The following is a 22,228-nucleotide window of genomic DNA, read 5'->3' on the forward strand; positions in this document are numbered from 1 at the left end:
CTGGTCCAAGGTTATTGCTCCAGATTTAAAGATTTTATACACAGCTTTAATGGGAGAAAGTTTTAAATGAATAACAATAAATTTATTAACGTTTAATACATGCAATTTGTGTCAATCGTTATAAATTAATGTTCTTTTTTCCACAGCTAGAAATCAGTAGAAGTACGCCAAATGGCCTTATTTACAAAAGTCTGACGCCTAACTGTTTTGTGGCCATAGGGAGGACGTCTTTCACCTTCAGAGCCAGAGCAAACAATGACCTTCAGCTTGCCTTGGGTACGCACGATTGTGATAACTGTGGTACACATTATGAATTTATTATTGGTGGATGGGGAAATACCAAATCTGCCATATACTATGGTTTATCTGGTACACAATGTGCATCGTACAGTCAAACTATTCTGGACCAAACGTTCTTCGACAGTTTCTGGATTTCATGGACTGGGAATGATATCCGAGCGGGCAAAGGTGATACAGTCGACAGCAACATTATCATGACTTGTACACGTACCACTCATTTCGATGCCAATTATATCTTGATCAGAACAGGATGGGGTTCCAGCGGGGAATGGAGATTTCCAAACGGTTTTTACCCTGATAATTTACTTTCACTCAACCATCTTTTAGAAATTGCAGATTTTTAAAAATTAATAAAAGAAATAGTCATTCTAACTTCATTTATATCATACTGTTATTATTTTACTAGATGTTGCGTGTGTACAGGAAAAAAACAGTAACGTTGACATAACTGCTGACAAAACTGGCTGCTATGAAGTGAGCACATACGCATGTGCGTCTGGATACAAACAAACTGCAGGAAACACACAACGTACCTGTGGGATTGGGCAAATTTGGTCGGGATATCCCTTGGTCTGTTCAGGTTAGAGTAAAACCAAATGCATTTGATTCCTATTCACAGAATGAATTTAATTGTAAAATGTCTACATTACAATATGAACTGAAAAATCTTTTCCTTCTTTCCAGATTCAACTTGCAAAATTGACATTTTATTCATCATTGAAGCATCCTCACATTCATCTTCCATTTACTCTGCATTAGTTTAACCATCGGCGATTTAGCAGGAGAGTTGAAAATTTCAACCAATGATATACAGGCTGGGGTAATCACATATGACGACACAGTGGACCAGAATATCAAGTTTAATGCCTACTCTTCTGCATCAGACAGTGCTATTTCGTCATTAACAATACCAAGTGCTTCTTCGTCTGTTGACTTGGCCGAGGCTTTGCGAGTCGGATTTTACGAGTTCTTTACATTGTCCAATGGAAACAGATTCGAAGCTTACAGACATTTTGTTCTTATCGCTAAAACACATTCTCAGAACGGCACAGTTGTGGCAAATGCTATTCGACAAATCCCCAAGAATCAAATTTTTACAATCGGTAAAAAAAAAAAATTAAGCACGCACTAGTAATTTCAATGTTATTAGGAAGTTACACTGGTGATATTAAGGATAATGATACATATTTAGAAGTGATGAATATTTCAGACTCGGTATCCTAAAAATTTGAAGGTATATTTTGTATATAAGTATAATTTTTTTTTCTTCAGATGTTATTTGTTGCAGATTTTAGCCTACTTGAGTCAAAGTCACTAATTCATGTTACTAGGCAATGAGTTTCTCAAATATTTCAGAATCTTCAGAAAAAGTTTTTAATTTCGACTTAATAAATCGTACTTTTTTCATTATTTTTCACGATGGCAGTTGTAAATATTTTTTTTAGAATAGGAGAAACAATCAACTTGCCAAAAAAATTACCAAAGGCTTCAAAAACAGTTAATATGCTTTTGTTAATATTTCTTTAAAGCCTTTATACTTTTTACCGTGTGTTTCTTCCAAGAACTTCATCTAGTAACAGATATTAAGTATAGTTCATATTTTTTCCAATATATAATGTGACATTTATCATTAATACCATTATAAGAATCCCGGTAATGGCTAAGTTTTAATAACAAACAACACTCTCAAATAATTCAAACACCTTTAAAGGTGCTTGGACACAGATTTGAAGTTAATATTTTCTCAAATTTTCTGTAAAATTTCATGACTTATATGTTGCTATAGCATTTCATACTAAAATATAATAAAAATCTTATTTCATCTCGTAGTTATTGAAACTTCAAATTTCTGAACGCGTTTGATTGACACATCCTTGCACTTTCACAAATTTTAATTTTATTCTTAATACTTAAGAAAAGTGACAATTTTGTTGTGTATTAATGAAAAATATTAAAACTATAATCCACAAAATTCAGAGTAGAAATGTTCGAAAGCAAAAGCCACTCACAGTATTGTCAGTCCGTGCTCAGTGGTGTGTGCAGACTTTAACAATTGAACACACCCGGTGAATCGTAAACATTAACAATAACAGAGCTCGTGCCCTGTTTACAAAAACAGTTTACGTTTCACGGGTGTATTCAATTTGTTAAACCCTGTACACAACACTGAGCACGGGCTGACGATATTAGTGAGGGGGTTTGCTTTCGCACATTTCTACTCTGAATTTTCTGGATTATAGATGTAATGTTTTTCATTAATATACAACAAAATCGCTTCTTTTCTTAAATGTTAGGGATAAAGATAAAATTTGTGAAAGTTCAAGGATGTGTAAATCAAACGCGTCCAGGAATTCGTAGTCCGTATAATTTCCAGATAAAATAAGTTTTTAATTATATTTTCGTATGAAATACTATTGCAATATATAAGTCGTGATATTATACAGACAATTTGAGAAAATATTAACTTCAAATCTGTGTCTAAGCACCTTTAAAAGTCTTATAAATTACAATAATTAATGTCTGAGATAGTAAAACTCTGATAATTTAGAATATTCGCAAATTATTAAACCCACTGCAATTGTAGGCATTGATCCTTCCTCCTCTCTGATCACTGACCTTAAGGCGATCGCTGAAGATGACAGCAGGTATTGGCAAGTGAATTCTCCGGCAGATCTATATCCTAAATTCAATGATATTCTACAGAAAATCGCTGTTTGTCCAACGACAGCTCTCCCTGATCCCGTGACAGTAGGTAAGCCGAAATGTCAAATTGCAAAATAGAAAAGAATACGAGATAAAATAATTACGCCGAAAGATATCTTTCCCTTCGTAAAAACGTCTGCAAACGGCGGGTACTTATATTACACATGTTCATGTAGGACACTACAATATATTGGCTTTTGGAAGGTACAGTTGTGAAGTGGTTAACGCACTTGCTCTAGAGTCACGGAGTAAGGAGTTTGAATCCTACTGTGGTACTTGGAGACCGGTCCTTCAAATGAGACCGTATAAACCGAGGTCATAGTTGGTGCTTGTACAAGAAAGATCCCCACTGCTTAAAGGCCGTAAGTGCCGAGTACAGGTATAAAACTGCAGCCTTCTATTTGCAAGTGGGGGCATCTCAATATGAGTAAAAATTATTGAAGTGACGTTAAACAAACAATTGTGCTTCCTGCAGGTCTTGACAACTTCTGTGTTTGGAAAAAAGGACATTGTATATAATCATGAAATGAGAAACAAGCAAAGGTCTTCTGTACATTCAAACTTGCACGGTAATTTTTCACCCCCTTGAAAAGTTGTACGTAAAATTAAAGAGAACACGTGTAGTTTTGAGTAACAGAAACAACAGTCTTAAAAAAGACTACACTACCCTGATAGTGTTTGGATTTCAGTTTATTATTTATTACTAATATTAAGTTAAAATGATCTTGTATGGGTTTGTGTTTTATATTCAAAACCTCGTACGGCAAAGTTGCTTCCAGTTCTTCAATGTACCAATTCCATTTTAATTTCATTTTCAGACTGCAAACTGGACATTGCGTTTATAGTTGAAAGCTACAATATACGTTTTTCAAAGACGTTTTTGGCAGGATTAATGGAGGATATTCCAATATCTTCTGAAGGAGTAAGAGTGGGGTTTGTAACATATGATTCCGGGGCATCAAAGCAGTTTGGGCTTACGTCTTACACAAGCTCCGAGTCCGTCAGGGTAGCAATTGAAAATGTGCCCGACAGAACTAGATCGGGTCACTTTGTATACGAAGGATTAAAAAAAGCCCGGGACAGCATTTTCACGGCCACTGATGATCGTGATGATGCCAATAATCATTATGTTTTTGTTGTGGGACCATTTTACTGTTTCGCGCGAAATCAGGGGCAGTGGAAACAATTTTATCTTTGCAGCTCGAAGTTTCTACTAACTATGAAGCATAAATTATACATTGTATATTACTGACTTAATTTTTGAAGACAATAAATGGAATTATTAAAAATATCAAGTAATTATATATATATATATATATATATATATATATATATATATATATATATATATATATATATATATATATATATATATAATTATTGCAGATATTGGTTCATCTTTTCATTCCGAGTACCAGGAATCTGTTGATTCTTGTGGTGATTATACAAGATACACCAATACCGATTCATATGATAACCTGCTCAACATCAGACAGGAGTTTATACAGAAGATTACTTCATGTGAAGCAATAGTTGAAATAACTCAAGGTATTCCTATTTTACTTTGGTTTGAAATACATTGAATCAAAAGTTGCTGAAGTTTTTAGTGGTCTGATAAAATATCAACCCTGTGTGCATAACAATTTTTGACCAAATATGTGTAATTTGCCTTTATCAACTGCATGTTTCTAGACTTTTTTTTCTAAAAATAATATTTGATAACTTAATTAATCAAGATAAAAAAAAAATGCTCTTAATTGAATTTTGTTTGGGTTCAATTTTTAGATTTCGTGGATACCTTCTAAAAACAAAGTGAAACTGCTAAAACTTCAAAACGAACAAGGAATATCAAAACAACCTGGACATTTAGCCCGAATATATAAAAAATTCCACGGTAACAACTGCTTTGAACGACTTTTAATATTACGGATAATACTGGTACTTTCTCTTGAATAGAAGAATTTATTACCACTAGTTCAGAAAGGCAAAAGTATTCTATCACTGCTCGGATTAAAATTGGATTTTTTGGGGGCCCCCTAGTATAAATTTTTGTCTTACGTTTAAATCATTTTTTGATAGTGCATTATTTACACACTAAATTTTTTATGGATTTTTCTGTTTCCCTGATCATCGTGTGACCGGTCAACAGGGGATTCCTACTCGTCCATTTCACCTGATACCACCTATGATGTTTCTAAAGGGCCGTGTTTGCTCTTCTCGCGAATTGTATTGTTTCAGTGGACTTCTGAATTTGTTTATTGTTCGTTATCTCCATATTTCATTATAATCAACCGGTAAAAATTTATGGATATTCATGAAGTAGTCTCGTGAAATATCTTTTAACAGCTGTGTGCTATTGGGATTATAAAATGTTACCTTTCTGCTTTGTAGTTGCTGCAAATTTTTCTGCATCCAAACACTGAAAGTTATATCATGAAAAAAAATTTATTATGACCTAAAAATGAACATTTCCCTTATTGACAAATGTATATTTTGGTACTTTTAATTGCAGTGGAATTATCAATGTTCTGAAAGAGGGGATTGTTACAACGCAAAATGTAATAACAACGCAAAATGTAATAAACCGGGATTATTGCATTTTGCATTATTACATTCTGCGTCGAGATCAACGCAGAATGTAACAACGCAAAATGTAAAAACAAACTTTTTAGGATTAATACATTTTTCGTTATTACATTTTGCGTCCAGATCAACTCAAAATGTAAAACACAAAATATAATAACACGATGGATAAGACGTCGAGATTAGGCAAAATGCAACAACGCAAAATGTAATAACACACTTTTTGGTCAGTCAGGTTGAGAATAATTTTCAATTGAGTAGTGAATGAAGAGAATAAACGGAAAGAAAATAAAACAAAAGGAAAAACAAACATATGCTAATTCTTACATTAGATCTGATTTCATCATTTATTGATTTCATTAGCCATTTAAAATCAGTTTGTATTCAAATCATAGGTGTTGCAAAGGAGGGGTGTATTTCCTTAATCAGTGTAACAGTTTGCTTTTTCTTTTTGATAGGCACATGTATGAAATTTAGAAAAGAAATCTATTTATTTTTACTGGCAGATGTAAATATAGCGGGAAGGGGGTTTCTTGACAAGTAAGATTTCATACTGTTTTACAAATCATGTGCATTGCAGACCAGCAAAATATTTTTTTTCTCTCTCTCATTCTCTTCAAATAATAAAATGGATAGTTTCTGCATGCGCATAAAAATACAATGATCAACATACGAAGAAACCCCTACTCCCCGCTTCTCCTCGCCAGACACATATACATGCACTTCTAATTTGCTAACCAATGTACACATGCACGTCGTACATGCATATCAAGAGATTTTAATTGACCTATGGTCAATCTTTGGTAATTAGGACTGGATATAATACAGGTGGTTTATAAATAGACATGCCAATCAAAGTTAAGTTAATGTTTTATAAGAATTCAATAAAATGTTAGAAACAGAATTAAAAAATATATACAATTAGATTTAATAATGTCCGTAAAAACCGTAACGTTTGTCTCATAGTCATAGGTCTGTCTGTCTATTAAGTAAAGCAAGTTTCCCCATTGTTATATGTTTGAATCAATTTTGGGATGTTTCGCATTGAACACAATACAAAAAATTAATTATATTTTGTTTTATTACATTTTGCGATGTCCTCAACGCAAAAATTGAGTAACGCAAAATGTAACAACCAGATAGTGCATTATTACATTTTGCTTTAATCCCAACCTAAAATGTAGAAACGCAAAATGTAAAATCGAAAAATCGTGTTATTACATTTTGCGTTATTACATTCTGAGTTGATCTTGACGCAAAATGTAATAACGCAAAGTGTAATAATCCCAGTTTATTACATTTTGCGTTGTTATTACATTTCGCGTTATAACAGGGGATTATATGATTCAACTTTGTCTAAGACATCTCCTTGAATACCGTAACAATGTATCTCAGTTCACTGACGCTCATATATATATACGATTTAACAATGGAATACCTTTCTAAATTTGGTTGCCCACAAACATTGAATAAATTCCACATTAATTGGTGCTTCTATGAAAATTACGATACAAGTGCATTAAATTCCCTCTTGTTTAATTAACCTTTTCTTTATTATAATAGTGTTTAAAATCTATCACTCAAATGATCTTTTGTACATGTATTACTAGTATTGAACTCCAAAAATCATTGAACTCAACTACTTTTTCAATAACATGTGGTTTAAATATTTTTCAGACTGTAAAATTGACTTAGCTTTCATAATTGATGACACGGACACTATCAGCGCATCCAAGTTCCAGGAAATGAAAACTTTCCTTATTAGTCTTGTCACCAAAATAGTTGTCGGTGACGATGCACTAAGAATAGGGGTCGTAACTTACGGTGACGATGCAATCACCGTTTTCCCCCTAAAACAGTACTCTACTGCATCTGATGTGAAAACTGCTATTAATGGCATAACTCAGGGAAATGCAGCGTACGGTAGGGATCGCCGCTTATTGGATAAAAAATTAAAATTAACCATGCACGATTTCGCTACTTATTTGTGTCAGAATAAAGCGCCCCAAAGACGAAGATCGGTGTTTTGACAGTTTTACATGTGCTTTTTCAGAAGAGTTGCGTTCTCTGATATGCATAAGACGAGTAAGAAATTGACTGGACCTCATAAAGTGTTCACTCAGCATTAGGGATTATCTCAAACACCGTTTTTTTTGTATTATTTCGTATGATCATGTTTATATGGTGAACAAATCATCAAAATAAAATTAAAAAAATGTTTATTTTTCTTTTGTTCTCCAATCTCATTCCATCACATTCATGCATTTAAGGAATTGACAACAAACACAGTCATGAACATGTCTGTCAGAGCTGCACATTTTAAAAGATTTTCAATGTAGAATAATTTATTATATATATAATTTTTTAATCTCTGAAAGAAACATGTAATCATTTAGTTATAGACTGTGTCTGTAATATTGATTACTAAATTAAAAACCCCTATAACCCTATAATCTATGCATGGTCTCTGTTAACATGATTAAGGTCCACTCCTCCTTAGATCACTGTTTGATAATTCACTAGTTATGAATTAATGAACGTGTTCTGATGTGCAAAGTGTACACTTCGGTAGCAATTGTACTGCCAAATTTAATTTTAAGGCTCAAAACCTAATTGTAACAGTTGATATTTTCATGCAGCATGGGAAGAAGCAGAAAGACAACTCTGGTCCCAAGAAAGAAAGAACTTTTGAAAAAGAGAGAGAGTCCTGTGGTGAAAGACAAAGTGCGTTTTCTGAAGAAACACAAGAGTTGCTATACAGTTTCTCCCACCAGGAGTAACCGTGTGAGGCGGGCATTGTATGATGTCAAAAATAACAAGGTATCTATCAGAAGTGCATGTTATATATACAATATCAGTAATGGATATCTACATAGGCGAGTTTCTGGCGAGGTAGATATTGATGCTAGAAATGGCCCTTCCACTATATTTTCAAGGAAAGAAGAAACTGCGCTAGCAAAGTGGTTGTCAGAGATGGCTAAAAGAGGCATGGGTTTGAAACCTGGTGAAGTATTAGATTTGTAGAAAACACTGTAAAGAAAGAAAAACGTGAGACACCATTCAAAGATGGTAGACCAAGTCATGAATGGCTATATGCATTTATGGCTAGAAACTCGGCTTTATTACAAGCAAGGAAAGAGACAGTGATAGAAACTTGTAGGGCAAAGGTAACAAAACAAAACACTGATGAATGGTATTGTAGATTTCTAAATTTTTTAATTTCGAAAAACTTGCTGAATAAACCAACTAGGATATGGAATGCTGATGAGACGGGATTTAGCGTGGGGAGTACTGCCAGTAAAGTTATCGGACCACCAACTGAAGCCCAGTCTCAAGTGCCACACCTCTCAGGAGGACACAGTAAACAGCGGTTTAGTGTTATGTTTTGTGGCTGTGCAGATGGTACCATTATGCCTCCATTTCTCATTTACCCTGAGCCTAAACCAAGGGGTTATGACCCTTTAACTGGTGCCATTGAGGGTAGTGATATAGCCTTTACAAAGAAAGGATGGATGGATAATGCAACATTCAAACAATTCCTTCATCATTTTGACAAGAATGTTGGCAGAGAAAGGCCTGTGGTTTTGTTGATAGACAGCGTTAGCAGTCATGTTGACATGGGTTCTTTCGAATATGCCCAACAAAAAGGAATAGAGGTATATAGATTACTTCCAAATGCTAGACATCTGATGCAACCTCTTGATGTGGGAGTATTTGGCCCCTTAAAAACAAGATGGCATCAGGTGTTAAGAAAGCACACAAGAGAATTTCCAGGAACTCCAGTCCAGAAGCATAATTTTGCAGAAAAGCTTAAAGAAGCTTTTTTGATGTTCTATAAACCTCTTACTGTGATTAATAGTTTTAAGTCAGCTGGAATCTACCCCTTAGATGGAAATGCTATTGCCTTGTCGAAGTTCAAAACTGGAATCACCTTTGCAGAAAATCCTTGTCCTTACAGTGAAAAACAAGAAAATACAGATGAAGAAACTGAAGAGAAAACTGTTGATGAATCAAAGAAAGCTGAAATTGCTTTAGAGGCAATGAAGTGTGAACTGTCAACTCCAGTGAAGCAGCGATACACAAAGCGAATAGAAGAGGGTTATGATGTGGAAGGTACTTCTCCATGCTTTGATATCTACAAGAAACTATACTTCAAATCCAACAGAACTACCAAGGAACCAGCAAGTAGTCAAGAGAATACATGTAAAACAGGTCTGGATTTGCTAGCAGAGGCAGCAGTTATGAATAAACATGAATTAAACCAGAGTGAAAAAACTAATAAATCAGTGGTTTTAGAAAGTTCACTTGTGTTTCCACAAGGGAAACCCTCAGTTAAAAAAAGAACAAATGTTCTTGATTCTTTTCCAGACAGTTTGACTTCCACAGAATGTTTACGTGCTTTATCATTGAAACATCTAGAGAAAGTGAAAAAGTTTGCATTACAGGAAAAGAAAGCAAAAGAGAAGTTCTTGGCAGAAAATGTAAGGGAAAAGGGTATCAAGAGGTATGGGGAAAAGTCTAGTAAAAAAAGTTCAAAGAAGCATGGTGAATCTGATTCAGAACAATGCACTGGATGTCTAATGACATGGGAAGAATACCAGGTTCTTGGATGTGGGAGAGTGTGGGTGCAATGTGATATTTGTAAAAGTTGGATCCATGAAGACTGTTGTCCCTATGATATTCCTAAGGATAAAGGCGAATTCCGTTGTCCAGAGTGTCTTTAAATATTTTTTTTCTGATTTATGAACATGTATGCACATGTTATGTATAACTTAGTTAATTTTAAAGTCTTCTTGAAAATGTCATTAAATTTTTTGTCAATCATAATGAAAATGATGCAGCAAGATTTTGATTGTAAAACATACATGTATATTATATTAGATAGCCTAGGAATTTATTTACAGCTGAAATTTCAAGAAGTGTCAGATTTGTAATAATTGACTTTTGATTCTCTATATTAAACAATCGAACATATTATCTTTTGGGTGTCGTGTCATTAATGGGAGAATTCATTAAAGTGATGAGGTGTTGATAAAATAAACATTCAAATAACATTAGATTTTCATTTGTAGGTTGATGATTCCAGTTGTATTTGTCAAGGAGTGCAACCATCATCTTGTGTTTCTCCGAAAGTACCCGTGCCACATGTACTATTATCACCCAATCGCAATCATAAGTCCCACTACATATTAAATCAGCCTCACATCAGACTAGAGAATTCTGTTATAAAAGGTTATCATGAATATAAGATTCGACCACCAATTACAGATCCCAAGACTCTCCTTGTTGATAGGGAATACACAAATATCCACGACAAATGTGCCTGTCTAGTGTGGATTCCTCCTTTATCTGAATTTCCACAATGTCTCCATGACATGTTGACAGATGAAAAAATACATCTTTCTCTTAGAGATGTTGCAGAACTTCCCGTAGGGCATGTCCCAAGGGGTTGGCTGGATGCTTTAGAAAAATAATGGATATGGGGTGGTTTATTTGTGAACCAGCAGGTGATCCTGTACCTAGCTTTCCACCTTGGCCAGCACCACAAGAAAAGGGGGGTGGGGTTGTAATTCCCTGCCATTACAAAATATATGCTGGAGAAAACACTGACTTAAACATATGCAAAGGTTACCTCATACAGGCTTTACAGCAAATGCCAGAGGGGGAATTTATGAGAATGGAAGAATTGGATTGATTTTCCTTTTCCTTTTGTTGTGTGGTTGCATAATGGGTGATGACATTGACAATTAATTAACTGTTAACAGAGAAATCAATTTGTGTATACCAAAAGTTTTACTTTTTAATTTTTTTTTGTGCGTGCCAAAGTATGGAAATTAAAAAATAATTTTTGCTACTAATATTTTATTGATCCGTGACAATATAATATCCTTTGATATGTTCCCTATTTTTGTACTAAGCGGGTAATTAGTGTTAGCTTGATGACGCGACCTCTATAGAATGGGTAATTAGTGTGATCCGCAACTGTCGTAAGTGATCCGAAACTGTCGTAATTTCGGTTGTTGCATACACTCCGGTTACTTACAAAAGAAGAGTAATAAATTAACAAATCTAATTTCATATGAAAGGTACAAGATAGAGGCTCTAAACCGTATGTAAATATTTATATTAATCTCGTTATTATTTTTCACTACCAATGAATAAATGAAAACTGATCCGGAACTACCGTAAACACTGTACTGAGTTCCCCAAAGAGGATCCTGTACCTCTTGCTTCTCCTAGTAAGTCATGTATTTCCTTGTCCTTAGTTTGATTAGTCATGTGACCTTTACTCTAAATAGCTATTTTTAAAACAATGTTTGTTTACACTCTCCCGATTCAGAGTAAACAAAAATTGGGTTGGTAAGTTGGCGGAAATTTTTTTTCCAGAGGCTCAAAATAATGGACCCAGGTCTCATCACCTGTTATGATACTGGATAGTTTTCTTTTATCACAATTCTTAAATGATTTAAGGAGTTCTTTCGCCATTTTAACCCTTGTTTTTCTTTTGTTCCTTAGTGAGTAAATGAGGCACCCATCTGGCGGAAACTTTCCCAAGATTAAGATTTTTTCTTAGATTTTGTGTGCTATTCCCATTGAAATCTGGAGGGCTCTTGCAATGTCTTCTACTGTATATCTTGCATCTTCTGATATCATTGTACTCACAGCATCGATATTAGTCCCTTACCGGTGAAACCGGAGCAGACTATAGGTTTCCTCTGAGTCTGTCCGTTCGTCTGCCTGTCCATCTGTCCCTCTGTCTGTCTGTCCCACTTGGTTTTCCGCACTTTTTTCCTAAACGCTTGCAGATATTGAACTGATTTTTGGTATGCGAGTGTATCTTGATGAGTTACAAATTAAGTTTGCATTTCGTTCCGCTTTATTGATTTTTGACGGAATTACGATCTTTTCAATTTTTAAGGGTTTTCCGCAATTTTTCTAAACGCTTGCAGATATTGAACTGATTTTTGATATGCTACTTTACCTTGATTAGTTATATATTAAGTTTGCAATTCGTTTTGTTTCAATGATTTTTGACGGAATTATGGCATTTTCAATTTTTAACAGAAACCAGATTACACTTGCCGGTAGGGGACTAGTATTGCTAATGCAATACTCTCAGAATGCTTGTTTCTTTGGATCATCACGCTTTTTGGTCCTGTACGTGTTCTCTATTTTCCAGATTTGTTTCACCGTGTTTGAATTTCTTCATCCATCTATAGACTGTACTGTGTGAAATTAAATCCTTTCCATATACAGCAATCATCTCTTTGTAGGTGTCTTTCAATGATTTCCCTAACAATAACAGTTTTTCATGTATGTTCTCTTCTCCATTTTCACCTGAAAGGCCATTTTTGAGCTGAAAGTCCCTCAGTGTAGTGCTGTTTTTGAATTGTAGGAACTTTATGAATACGAAAGCAAACTTCGTGCAGTTTTCGATGAGTATGAGAGAATGAATGGAATTTATAGACCGTGAAAAGATAATCTAAAAATACTATGTATTTCTGATGGAAAACCATAAGTTGCATTATTTAATGAATGACTCTCGTAATGTAGACTCTGGAACATTTAGTGAATGTAGAAAAATTCTTCGTGTACGTATTATAAATATGAAAAAAAATGGCAATTTTATAGGCTTAATCTACACTACGAGTACTTCCATCAATCTTAAGCAATCCATGTAGAAAGTGAAATCAGCAAGAAATAATTCATTGCGACATAATTTTTTTCTTTTAAACTTCCTATTTTCACATTCACCAAAACACTTTACTACTTATACGAGGGTTGTCCAGTAAAATCGTGGACAAAGCTGTTTTTATCGAAAAATAACGGGCGCATTAAGCTGAAATATCCAGCAAATGTTTATTTATCATATTTAAGTGTATCGTAATTTTTTGATAGAATATACATACAAAATAAAGATTTTATTATGCTTGAATATGCACAGGGTAAGGTTCTACGGCGCACGATTCAGGGTTTCATTAGAAAATACACGAGTATTATTTCGAAATAAAAGTATTAAAATGATATGGCTGGGTAAGAAAATTATCCTATTTTTCATCCACTATCTATTGTCGTCTTTTGGAAAATTTCAAGGCATTTGCTTAATTTTTGGCAGTTTCCCGAACATTTGAAATAGGAAAGTGGTAAACGCAACACACAAAAAATGGCGACGTTTGATAACGTAACGGCGCACCGGAGAGCAGTTCAGTTTGATTTAGATATTGTAATGGCGCCTTAAGAGATTTTAAATGACCACAGAAGGAAAAAATATAAAAACATCACTAGATCTTTAGTATATAAGTGAAATGGGAGTTTTCTAAGCGGAAGCTTTTTGATCGAGTCCCTGGGGGAGAACAAAACATACGGAAAAATAGCTACTGGTAATAGGGAAAGACGCTATCAGTGTAGACTGTCGATATAAGATATAAGCCTATGATAGTGAGAATACTGTCCATAACTTACTAATAAATCTTTAGAAGGTCCCATGTTAGTGCGAGATTGGTTCATCGACTGTTTATGGAGGAATAAAGGGAAACTCAAGTATGTGCATCAATGAAATTTCATTGCTTATCCAATTTTTTTGGCAGAGGAAACATAACACTGGTTTATACACTTTGACGTTATTATCTGTTCGCCGTAAGGCGATACCACACATAACATAATCTCTTATTTTGTTTATTTGAGCATATATCTATTTGCAATTTGCTACGTATATTGAGGAAAAATGTACTAAAGAGTAGTGAAGATTCTAGAACGCAGTGATGATTTTTTTTTTTCATTCTAGACAACTTGTTCACGATTTTATCGGACAACCCTCGTATAAGACTTTTAAAATATATTTTTAGAGATCTGCATAAAAATGTTAGGGCATATAGAAATCACATTGTCCGTCTATCTGTCCGTACAGAAAAAATGATATGATCACACAATTTTTAGGTATCTAAGTCTTATAGTGAAGTATTTATGCACTAATTTGAAAAAAAAAACTTCGATGAAAACTGATTACTACTAATGGCAGATGAAAAAAGACGAATGGACAGACAGATGTATTTTAATATTAATTCATGACGCGATAACTCGCAGCTTTTAATGTAATGTTTTAAAATTATGACAATACTTTACTTTAAGAGCAAGAAATTCTTTATCGTGCCTGCCGTGACACGGGACCTCGGTTTTTAAGATCTCATCCGAAGGACCCGCAACTTTCATTTCAAAGTGCCGAGCTCATGGCTAAGGAACAGTTGCTACCCATTTTTTGTCGACTTAGTTCAGTCGCTGACTATATTCGAACTCATGACCTCCCGATCACAGAGCGAGCGCTCTAGCGACTGGGCTACCGTGAACGGTAAAACAGTTAGTAGAATACATCCGAGCGACAAGTATCCTCGGAGACAGACTGTCCACCAGCAGAGATATATAATAATATAATAACATATAATAATCATTGCAATTGAGCATTGTCTGGTACATTTTAATTTTCTTCAATGGTGAAAAAAGCGTATCGATTATATGTATCTTCTAATGACATAAAGTGTTACTTTTTAAAAGTGTATTAATGTTTTTTTAACAGATTGCAAGCTAGATATATTATTTATGCTTGAAGTATCTAGTTCTTCTGCTGGTGCAAAATTTATTTACCTGAAAAGCTTCTTCGCCAACTTAGCTCGGCAAATCAACGTCTCATCAGACACTGTCAGAATTGGTGTCATCACGTATGACTATAAAGGGTACAGACAATTTGATCTTCAAACACACACAACCAGTGACGACGTAAGAAATGCCATAATGAAGATACCAGAGGGTTCGATCCAAAAAAATCTACTGGACAAAGCTTTATTGTATGCAAGGACAACTTACTTCACAGAGGCCAACGGAGATCGTGCAGACGCAGCCAACTACTACGTCTTCTCCGTGGACGGAATTAGCGCTGGCTCTGCTATCCAAGGGGCTTTTATAAATGCTAACTGGCCTGACCAGGTCTTTGCTGTCGGTAAGTAAGAACTCATTTTGATCTTATATGCCACTGCGATGACATTGCAAGGGCATATAGTGTTCCTCCTTTCCGTCTGTCATTGAGTCATTGTACATGTCATTCAATCTTAGCTAGATTTCCGGAATTTATTTGCCTATGCCTTCAGATAATGAGTAATATTGGTGTGACATTTGATATTGGTGACTTACATGTCAGACCTGAGTTTCTTGTTGATTGACCCATATTAACAAAAATTTAACATTTTAACATTTTATCAAAAAAAAAAAAAACCAAAAAAAAAAAACCCTTACACTTGACTTTGTTTTAATTCCCAGTTTATCAGATTTTGTTACGCTTGTAGATAATGAGTTGATTTGTCGTTTGTCTCTTGAATGGGGGATTTTCAGATCAGACCCGAGATTCATTATCGGACTATCATGCTAGGTATAAGTGTGTAAGTATTAACCAATAAGATCTGAACATTATACATGCATACATGTATGTTTTCTAGATTTGTTACATATGTTTTCCTTTATTATGTCACAGTATCATGAATATCATTGAAAAAGACGGATAAACATCCATTTAGGTATTAGCTAAGCCAATGTTACTCAGATCTTGATTGCATCCTGCTTTTTCAGGCCCTTTTGTTAGTTATAATATTTACTGAGCTTGATAAATGCACAAGATAATAATATATACATGTTTCCTTTAAGACATTAACAGCAGTTATTCCCAGGAATATAAGAAAACAGCTGATGACATTAACCGTTACTTCTTCTCCTCCTCCTATGAAGATTTACCTTCCATCGAAGCCGCAGTTGTTGAGACCCTAAGCAAGTGTCCAACTCCACAAATTAACACCACATCTGGGGTATCCACCACTGGGATATCCACCACTGGGATATCCAACACTAGGATATCCAACACAAGAATCAACCACAGAGGTATCCACCACTGGGATATCCAGGGCTGGGATTTCCACTACTTGGGTATCCACCACTGGGGTTTCCAACACTGGGAAATCCAACACTGGGGTATCCCTGAAATATAAAGACGTCGGTAAGCACAATCATATGAAATTAGTATAAATATGATGTCACTTTTCTTTTTAAGAAAAATGGTGAAAGTAATAGTATAAATACATGTTTTTTTTTTTTTAGTATCATGCTTTGCTTAATTATTACATTGATCGTATCTTGAATCTAGCCTAAGTGATGCTTATGCTTATTTTATATATATATATATATATATATATATATATATATATATATATATATATATATATATATATATATAAACATCGTATTGTTTATATTTTGCTAGCAATTTTCAAAGCACTTCATTAAAAAAATATAAAAGTTACGCCTGTATCAAGTATATTTGTCGTTTAATTCATTGCACACGTACGCATGTGCATGCATGTTGACAAAATGACTTTCGTTCCACAAATCTAGACAACATGCCTAACAACCCTAAAAGGGATGCGTGGTTTCCGAGATCTCTCACGGATCAAAAAAAACTCAGGATTAAAAAAATATTATTTTTGTTGCTGGAGCAAGAAGCAGGTTTTCCGCCCAATTCGAAGAAAAATATGAAGGACAAAATGCAAAAAAAAGTATGTAAAACGAACACTGTTCTGAAAAAAACATACAACTTTTAATGATGTGAGACGTCGTCAACTACTTTATTCATTCAGTTGCAAGGAGATAGTTGTAAATAAAGCAACAATTTGCAGCTACTTTCGGTTTCTCGCCAGCTGCCACTTGTTATTCTAAACTACTTTGCTGCAATTATGAATTATAAATTTTTAATATTTTTTGAAATATTGTGAAAAATACTTTCGATCGTCGAAGAACGATGTAAGACACCTCCGGTGACGTAAATCACCCAATAATGTGTCGATATATAGCAAAAAAAAAATGCTTTCTTTTGACTTATTCCAGTTCATTGCAAGTGGTGTGATTAGACGACTTTTGATTATTTCAACTTGTTATTTTGAGCACATTTGCTTCAAATATGTATCAGAAATTTTCAACAGTTTTTGAAATATTTAGAGAAAAAAAATCGGGACCTCTAGATCACTTTTTATAGGGACCAATCCCTTTTTTGATATCAAATGGAAGACTGATATTTTGCAGACCATTTGTTCTATATGTTGTAACAAGTTACTTAATAGGTAAAAAGATATTGTAGAAAAAATGTTGATAATTTTGAATTTTAGATATGCCTTGCCTCGGGCCCTATCGAGCGCCGACATGCGGCATTTCGGATAAAAATGAAAACCTTACGCATATCTACAGACATCGATCATGTGCCAAATTAAAAGTCACAAAATGGCTGAAGTGATATGTAGAGCTGAAATTATGGGCATTGTTCATGGCCATATATCTCTAAATATAATAAAGGTACTTACTGTACTACTAAAGGTCACTGTAAATTCCAAGACAGCGTGGTTTCCATTTTTCCTCATTTTTTCTCCAGACAAAAACTTTTCTGTTTTTTCCCAAAACAATTTGAGTGTCATCAGAGAATATAACTCGGGACCAATCACGATTTACAGTCCAGTGTAAATTAGATCTGCAAATTAAAGATTCTGCGCTTCAGTCTGTTCTGTTTGGAAATGGTGGTGGTCTTCACTACTCTCCTGTGATACCCATTTTCATGTAATCTCCTTTGAACTGTGCGTTTGGATAGCTTCTGTGGTGTATTTTCATTATACAGATTAGAAATACCTGATAAAGTTCTTCTCCGGTTAACTTTTACAATATTTAATAGTTTTCTGTCTGATCTTTCACAACTCTGCCTTTTTCTGCCACATTTTGACTTTCTTGCACTTCCTTTTGATAAACTGATATTTTCCTGGTTTTCATTCCTTTTCAAAAAATGACACACTCTAAATCTATTAATTCCCAATATTTCCCCAATTTTTCCACCACTGTTACCTTCACTTTTGAGTTTTAGGATCAACTTGTTTTGCTCATCTGTCAAATCCTTTCCCCTGGCACCCATTGTATTCTGCAGACGACAACTTTATTTATAAACAAAGACTTACCTCCCTTTCGGTGACAACTGAATTAATGCTTGGGTAAAAAAGTTCTGGGTCAAAGCATCTTACCATTAGTAAAACATGGAAATGAAAATGTATGACTAATACTTGACACGTGAGTCAGCCATGTTGTGATTTTTAATTTGGCACATGAGTGTAGGTTTACCACCCCGGAAACTTTCATGTTTCTATCTAGAGCCGTTGATATCATTAAATCGACAATATCTCGAGGTAACATCGTCAAAACAAACAAAATAGAAGTGATATTGCATCAGTCCTGAAAGTTTCATGAAAGTCATTTGGGCCGTTTTCGAGATATTGCATGCACAAAATCGTAAGAAAAAACAATAAAAAAAAATGAAAAAGATACCTATGAATAACAAGGCTTTCCGTAGAAAACTAAAAGTTCCAATATAAACTTTCTAAAGTAAGTTCAGAATTAATTTTACCTTATCAGGTTTTTCTTTTCACAGGGCAACCTTGTTCATGCTGTTTTACCTTGGTTAAAAAATTCTGAATTCTGAAAACTTTTTCAACATTGGTTCTCATCGCAAAATAAATTAATGTTTCAAAAGTTTTAAAGTTTCAGATAATTCCCTGCTTTTGCTGGTCATTGGTGCTCTAGTTGTGACTGTACTTATCCTTGCCTTTCTGGTCGTCGCCTATAAATTTGTCAAGGTGAACGCAGAGGACATCCGCGTTCTGAGGGCTATAGAGGTGTACGGAGAGGCCCGGTTTGGAACATCTAAGGAAGCCTTCTGTCACCAGGAGTTCAGCAGGTCCGGCACGGTAGGAATGATATAATTGAACTATACAGAAGAGATCGGCCAGTCAATCGGTAGTACTTTGCAAACGGACCAACTCATACGTTCATCAATAACAGCTGAAGCCATTGTCAATTCAACCTGAAATAAATACGAGTACTTAAAGAAGCATATTATTGACATAATGTAATTCATTTTAAATGCACAAGTGTACAAGCTATACGTCTAATTGTTACAGAAAACGAAGTGTTGCATATAATTATGAAGAACTCCAAAATTTTCCTACGTCAAATTTTCAATAATTAAAATAGATTTCTTGATTTACATGTCGTGTTTACCTACCTGTACTTTAAATATTCAAGAAAAGATTGATTTCCGAGACTTTGCAAGATTTTACACTTGAATGAAATTAAGGATTTTTTTAAAAGTAGTGTCTCGTGTCGTTATTTTCTGAATTGTCTGTGAATGATTTTTTTTACTCAATGAACTTCTTGAAACATAATAAGGATCACCTTTATGTTGTGTTACATTTACTTCGAGTCAAGTAGGTAAAAACTTTATTACACTGCTATTTATTTTAAAATAAAATAAATTTATCAAGGATCTTTTTGTTTGTTTTATATAACTCACTATTCTTGTACGAATACAAAAGTGTATTTCAAAGGGAAAATTGATTTGTAAGAATTTTAAGTTAGAGACATTAAAATCTCAAACATCTGTCGATATATGTTATGCTATCAGAACTTCAGAGCTTTTAGTATCGACCATTTGTAAGTAAACCAATTCCTTATCTGGTAAAGATGTGAAACATAACAAAAAATACGCATCGCCTCGTTCGTTTTTGGTTTTTGTTTATTCTAACAGTCTGATAAAAAATACTATTCATAGATTTAAATTATACAAACTTTCTTTGTTACATTTTTATTTGTATGTAATCGCCACTCTGAAACCATAAACCGTAGAGACACTTAGCCTTGATTATTGTCCTTAGTTTCTGAAGACAAAACTTCAGTTTATTCAGCTTAATAAATTCCATGACTGTTGCCCTTGCTGTTAAAGCCCAAAACTTTTAAACGAATAGCCATTGAAACATGGGATCAACTTGAATATTTTGTCAAGATCAAAGGTCAAGGTCACTTTAATTTCTTTGAAAACTTTAAAGCAATTTCTTGTTTCATTTAATGTGAAATTTGACTGAAGTGTACGGAAGTTCTTTAGTGTCAACCTATATAGATAAGAGAAATGTAATATATAAAAGCAAATCTCTGTATATAAAGGATATACGAAATATCAAAAGAAAACCTCGAAATTTATAAAGGAAATACAAAATATTAAAATAAAACCTTGAAATATATAAGGGAAATACGAAACATTAAACAAACCCCAGAAAAAAATAAATGCGAACTAAAAAAAAAATATATAAATGACATGCAAAATAAATTAAAGCAAAAAACCTCGACATACATGTATATTACGGAAAATGCGATATATATAGAGAGAAAATTTTCCACTTTATGACCTGTATCGCTCAGCTGTCCATAGGATATATACATTAACTCCTGGAAAATGATCGTACTCCTGTATAAAGTTCCCAGAATCAGCAAAATGATATTATTTTTATAATGTATATTGATTTATACATGTAAATGTATGTATCAATGAACTGTAATTGTAAAATTGCAAGTGTGCTTTCTGATCAAATTTTGTCCGTTGTCGGCGTCATCATTGTCGGAAACTTTTTTGACATTTTTACCTTCTCCAAAATTACTTCAGTTGGTAAATTTAAAACAACCTTTGCATAGAATATTCTTGAATAAAGGGAAATATATCCTCTTCTAAGGAGGGATAATTCAGAAATAGTGAAAATGAAAAAGGTATTTTAAAAATTTTCTCAAGAGTCACTGACTGTTCATAGAATATAAACTTTTTACATATGAATACATAGAAAAAATCTTAAAAATTCTTCTTATCATGAGCAGCAAAGTCATGATTAATCATATTTGTTTGGAAGCATCCTCGTTCTCATATTACCAAAAAGTCTATTTCGAATAGGCGTAAAATCAGAACATTCCAAAAGAATATGATTTATAGTTGGCGGAAGTCACAGTATTGTACTTTTTGAGAACTTAAATCCATTTACACCAGCCCAATTTTGAATTTTGTTTATATAAGACTGTAATTTTCGCTCAATATAATTCATATTTATGCCCCTGGATCGAAAGATCCGGGGGGTATATTGTTTTTGTCTGTTGTCAACTTTAACCTAGCCCATAACTATTGCGCTGTCAAGGGTAAGGCTTTAATATTTGACATGCCCCCGGATCGAAAGATCCCGGGGATATATTGTTTTATTCCTGTCTGTTTGATTGTATGTTTGTCTGTCTGTCTGTTGTCAACTTTAACCTAGCCCATAACTATTGCGCTGTCAACGGTACGGCTTTAATATTTGACATGAGTGTTTATTATGACAAGACTTTTCCTTGGGTACCACCATATATGACCTTTTGACCTTGAAGTTTGACCCAGTTTTGCAAAATTTTACCAAACTTTAACCTTAACCATAACTTTTGAACGGTCGGTGCTAGGGCTTTCATACTTCACATGTGTAATCCTTGTGACAAGACCTTCCTTTGGATACCAACAACTTTGACCCTTTGACCTTGACCTTGGAGTGTGACCTACTTTTGGAAAACCTTAACCTTTGCGATAACTTTTGAACAGTTGGAGCTAGGGCTTTCATATTTCACATTTTGTAATCCTTGTGACAAGACCTTTCTTTGGATACCAACAGCTTTGACCTTGGAGTTTGACCTACTTTTGGAAAACTTTAACCTTGGCCATAACTTTTGAACGATT

At 34.2% G+C, this 22,228-nt stretch overlaps 1 pseudogene; it reads left to right on the top strand.

Moving 5' to 3' along the window:
- Positions 1-227: 227 nt before the first annotated feature.
- LOC133179324 (collagen alpha-6(VI) chain-like) lies at positions 228-7,616 on the top strand (annotated as a pseudogene).
- The last annotated feature ends 14,612 nt before the right edge of the window (positions 7,617-22,228 follow it).

Source organism: Saccostrea echinata, unplaced genomic scaffold (assembly GCF_033153115.1).
Source record: "Saccostrea echinata isolate AGI-Se365-2 ecotype Australia unplaced genomic scaffold, CSIRO_AGI_Sech_v1 ptg000004l, whole genome shotgun sequence".
NCBI classification, from domain to species: domain Eukaryota; kingdom Metazoa; phylum Mollusca; class Bivalvia; order Ostreida; family Ostreidae; genus Saccostrea; species Saccostrea echinata.